Below are 5522 nucleotides of genomic sequence, written 5' to 3' on the forward strand. Positions count from 1 at the left end.
TGGATTATGTCATTTGTTGTATGGACTTCCCTTGTTTAACTGCTCCTTTCAGATATTGCTTGGAAGCTTTTGTCAATTTCTTTCGGAACTTGTAGTCGCTGCAATGACCATTTGTTTGGCTGTTGAAAGGTTATTCTGTCTCCAAAACATTCTGCATACCATATCAGATCTGAAGAAAGTGTATGTTGTTTCTTTACCAATTCACGTTACAATAGATTTTACATTCCTTTCCTCTACCGTAACTCGTTAACGTTTGGGGTTGCAATATGTGTGAATAGATCTCATATCTTCTGTCCATTAATATCTGACTCACATTGACCTTTAGGTTTTTTATGCTGTTCAAATGACATCTCTGAACCACAAGACTTACGGGATGCCAAAAAAAAATTGTCTCACGAAAGACTTTAGACAGATAAGAATGAGTTTAAGTGTTTCATAATTGAAATGAATTTGCTATAAAAAGTTCCTTCTTCACATTTTACTTTCTGTTCAGATGACATTTATGATCAGCCTATCATGCTTCATGAAAAACCCAAGGATTTTGAAAAGATCACCTGAACAGAAAGTACAAACTAGTGTTACATCTTTCATGCAGTTACTGAATTGAACAATAAAATAGCATTTTAAAACAATGAAGCAAGACAATTTATATGCCATTCGTAAAGTTACACAGATCATTGCAGGAAAAACACTAAAATGAAAACCAGAGGTAGGCCTAGGAAAACATGAAGAAGACATATGAAAGCTGAAATATAAATTAGAGGCTCTTAAAGGCCTGCATAGAACACCTGGCTTGTTAAGCAAAACTTAACCTCCGAGGGAGGAGAAAGTTTATGAAAGTAATAATATAAAGACATTTTCAGAAGACGCCGTGAAGAGCAGAAACTTCAATATGGCTTAAAAGATTTACGCAAAAATTTACCTTAGATCGATCTCGTCATATTGAACACTTTTACCCAATGTCGGAATTTTTACAAACCTAACGTTTTTAGAGATATATACAAAACACTTCTGTCTGACCCATATATTCTATTTTAGTAACGGTGGCCATGTTTTTCGACAGAACAAAAACTATATAATAAGTTCTATGCAAAACACCCTGGGAAACATTCATACCAAGTCTAGTTCTAATTGATCCAGTAGTTTCATAGGGGAAGAGTTTTGAACAATGATTAACGACGACGGACGACGGGCGGCGACGAGAGTTGCCACGTGATGGCAAAAACTCACCTAGCCTTTGGGCCAGATCATAAAAATTTAGCAAAGCCTGGAAAAATTGAAAAGATCTCTATGCACAAAATTGAACATAGGAACTGTTTTCAGGCATACGTGCACTTGGACATGAATATTATTTATTTGCAGATGGAAGGGTTAATCTGTATCATCGATGAATAATAAATTAAATTCGTATCAAATGCAATTGGTTTTATTAGGAAATGTTCAAGCTCTTTAGTTTCGCACACCTCCATGTGGATAGGGACATGGCTTTCCTCTACTACGCCTTAGAACTGCTGCTTGATAACATCTTGTCAGCTGAACAATTTCACATCTCGGATCAATGTATTGAATCACTTGCCCAATTCTGAAAACGTTGTGTTTTAGAGCTTATTTTTTTTTCAGAACATATGCACAATAACAAGAACTACTTGTATCACGGTGATATCATTTCAGTTTTCAATAAGATGCCATATTTTTCATTTTTTTTTCCTTTACTTTTATGAAAACAAAACGAAATCATTTTTTTTATTTTGTTTTCTGGGGAATACCTATTGTTTACATAATAAGCATCTACTTTTATACCCAAAGGTGTAGGGGCATTAAGCTATGGATATTGCCAATAAATATCAATTTTATTGTAATTACACAAAAGTTGTTCACAGCAGTAGTATATACAAATATAAGAAAAAAACGATATTTTGTGGCACATGATCTTTCTAAAAACAAGTGAGCATTGTAATTTTCGTTGTTTTTCATTGGATATATTTACATCCAGAAAGTATGTCCACAGCAAAGAAAGATATTTTTAGATATGATTAACGATGAAATAGTGAATGTATTCATTGAATATGAAGTCGTTTTTGGGTGTGAACATCTTTTCCTTTCCAAAGATATGACCATTACGTGACTGAAAAGTACAAAATTTGACAGAATATCTGAGAACTTCAAGAAGCAATTGCTCTGTCCTTTCTATGCAGAAGTCTTTTTTTTTCTCAATTGTGATGGATTCAAATCTGCAAACCCACAATTAAATCATGATTATAGATAATTTTCAGTTTTATTTCAGACCAAAAAGACCCTTTATCGACCCATCTCCTTCTCTCCACCAATACACCTTGGTTATAAGAGCAACAATATTTGTTCATTATGTTATTATAAAAAAATTGATTCTATATTTTATCGTTTGAAATTAAACTTTGCTGTTTTTTGTCTTTTTTATGTTTCTGTTAATGCCGTCAATTTTCATTCTTGCAGATAATGCTGTTGGCATTGCCCTTTTAAGTTTATAACATCAAATATGTTTGAAAGTATTTACAGACATTTTAAAAGGACGTGATTAAATCGTAGGATATTTGGCACCCAAATCAGTTTTGCATAAAACAAAAGAAAAATCAGCCTTTCAAGCAACCAAAGGATTATCATAAAAAATGTAAATTTCTTCTGCATTTTTGTGTTAATTGTGTTAAGCAATTAATCTATAAAGGCATGTGCATTTTACAATACGATCAAATGAAAAATTTCAAAAAAATGTCATTTACATTTGCTGACTCATAGTTCAGCTTAATAAATGTGTCCGATTTGATTCTTTATACTAAGCTTTTAATATATTCTTTAAGGTTTCCTATGCTCAGTCAAGTAGCCATAGAATGTTTTTTTTTTTTTTTTTTTTTTTTTTTTGTTGACCGAGTTGTTTAACATATCAAACATTTTTTTGGGTAAAACTGGAGACCATTTTTGAAAGTCGTTAGTATCGTAGTAAATATTTCTGAAAGTCGTTATGTAGTACATTTTGCAGAATCAGATATAAAGCGTTATTTGGTTTGATTTTTGTGGAGTTTTTGGGATTCAATATAGGGCAGGAAGATCACAAATTTAAATGCCATTATAATTAAGTCCTCGCCTGTCAAAAAATACTCACCCACAACAACTTATGTTTCCACCTGAACATGAACATTTCTGGCACTGATCGTTTTGAAACGATTGCCTTTCTTTAATTTGTACACCATTGTATACACAACCTATAAAGAGTTTTTTTTTAATTTACAAAATAAAATATACTTCCGTCTAATACAGTTTTATTATCAGTAGGTATTTATGAAATAAGGAACATTTATCGTGAAATCGTTATGCTTGTTCCTTATGCTACTTATTTTTAGCTTTAGGTGGTTCCTGTCCTTTTATGACATTAGTTTTTTCATATTCCACTTAAAGAAAGTATTAAAATAATAACAACTTTTATCAAAACTGTTTTTCAGAAAATATACACAAGAAGCTGACATATGCTGTGATTGAGACATATTTTGAGGTTATGTTTTTTTTTTTTTTTTTTTTTTTTTTTTTTTTTCAAACAGTTAAAGATGACATATATTCAAAGTGTTGAATGTTTACTTCATTTTTTTCCAAATACTAATTTGAAGTTTAACATTTAGTACCTAAAAATAAAGAAACTTCTTCAGTCTCCTTTTTCATCGTTTTGCCAGGAACAATAAATTTCCATTGTATTTCAAAGCAACATTTATTCGCAAATTATCTATCCATTGAAAAAATATTTTAAGGAATGAATGCTAGTTCATTTAACCATGCCGTGTTTCAAAATTTATATATTTGTTTCATCAGATACAGTACTTTTAATGATAATTTGAGAATAAATAAATATCTTAAAGGTGAGTGCACAACATAATAGATATATGATCTACCTCATTGAGATTTTCTTTATTATTATACAGAAAAAAATATTCTTTTTCAGATTTTCACTGTCTACTATGGCCTGTAACTATTCCAATGACTACAAAACATTTACGGAGGGTTTTATTAAATATAACGATGATCGGTATTGTGTATATGTCAAAGAAACAACAATCCCGACGGGATGAAATTTCAGCAAGGGTCTACCGATTGGTCTTCAATAAACGACGAGAAAACCCTCATACCACAAGGCAGGCTGTAGCTGGCCTAAAACACCCTTATAAACAGGTTCAGCAAAAGAGTTCAGCCCCTATCTTCAACATACACAATTTCTCAATCTTGTTATTGTTTGAATGAATTAAAGTGCTTGATTTTCATTGATATTCCGGAAGATGGTAACTCAGCATGAACTAAAACAAATCAATTCGAGATTTAAACATGGAATAAATTGTTCATGACATATCTCAATCATTTTCAGAGTTATTAAATCTTCCTTCTTCTGATATGTTATGTTATGTAACAGACTAATATAGTTCAAAACAGACTTAAAACGTAAATCTACTTAAAATAAATACCTCGTTTTCCATAACAAGCGCCTTCAACATTCGAAACTGTATTCAAGAGAAGTACAGCAGAAATCACTAAACACAATACCATTTTGCTGAGTGACCTCATTTAAAAAATAGTAATCCACCTCCGAATGATCAATTCTAAACGAGAACTGGCTATGCTGGGGAATTTATCTTCGATTTATACGGGATGAATTTTCCCAATACCCTATTTCATGCAATTATCTTAATAATATTCAGTGATTTGTTTAATTTCTTGAGGCCCCCTTTCGAGGTTTTTCGTTTTAAATCTCAAACTCACGCAGTTTAATGATAATGTTCCTTCTAAAACAAATATATCATAAAACAACATTTAAAAAAACTATTATGTTGTGGCCTTAATATGATGCTTGCTAAATAAACACATAGATGGTCTCTCGATATCACCTTTTAGTGCCTGGTTTTTATAATAATCTTGTAGTCAGTGTATTCTTATTCAAGTGTCTAGTTATGTAATCATTTGAACATTAAGTTGTTCATGCTCACGTTTTCTTATTTTACCCGTCATATTCTGAAAAGTTAATAAGAAATAAACACATCTAAATGCTCTAAAAGTGGAAATGGGATGATGGTTCTATTAACATGATTATGTTAAAATGACACATCAACAATTGTTATTTGTTATACACATAACGAATTTACAATTATTCCATGGCCATTTTTTAAAAGATAAAATTAATAAGGCATGTAAGTAAATAGAAAAAAAAGATCAATGTAGATACTTATGACTGTACATGATTAGGATGGCGCACTGCATAACCTTGATTTAATCCACTATTTTGTTTGAAATGCATGTATCATGTAAAGACAACTTCTGTACAAGCTACTCCGATAATATAGTAATTATTTTGTCAGCTTTATTTTGGACTTGACTTACTTATGGATTGGATTAGTATTTGAGAGTTCTGTTGTTATCCTTATTTAGTAATTTGTCATACTTAAGATTAAAAATTAATAGAGTAATATATTTAAGTATAACTCATGGAATGACTTCTTTAATTTTTTGCGTAT

At 31.1% G+C, this 5522-nt stretch overlaps 1 long non-coding RNA gene across 1 annotated transcript; it reads right to left on the reverse strand.

Annotated features, from left to right (window-relative positions):
- Window positions 1–1410: 1410 nt before the first annotated feature.
- Window positions 1411–4653, reverse strand: LOC148599602 (uncharacterized). Its single transcript, XR_015917929.1, has 3 exons — window positions 4479–4653; window positions 3137–3236; window positions 1411–1582 (listed from the first exon to the last, which is right to left on the reverse strand). It is a non-coding gene; the product is annotated as an uncharacterized LOC148599602 (long non-coding RNA).
- Window positions 4654–5522: the final 869 nt, after the last annotated feature.

This window comes from Perna viridis, chromosome 13, assembly GCF_037379345.1.
Source record: "Perna viridis isolate PV_CMFRI_1.1 ecotype Kerala chromosome 13, ASM3737934v1, whole genome shotgun sequence".
Taxonomy (NCBI): domain Eukaryota; kingdom Metazoa; phylum Mollusca; class Bivalvia; order Mytilida; family Mytilidae; genus Perna; species Perna viridis.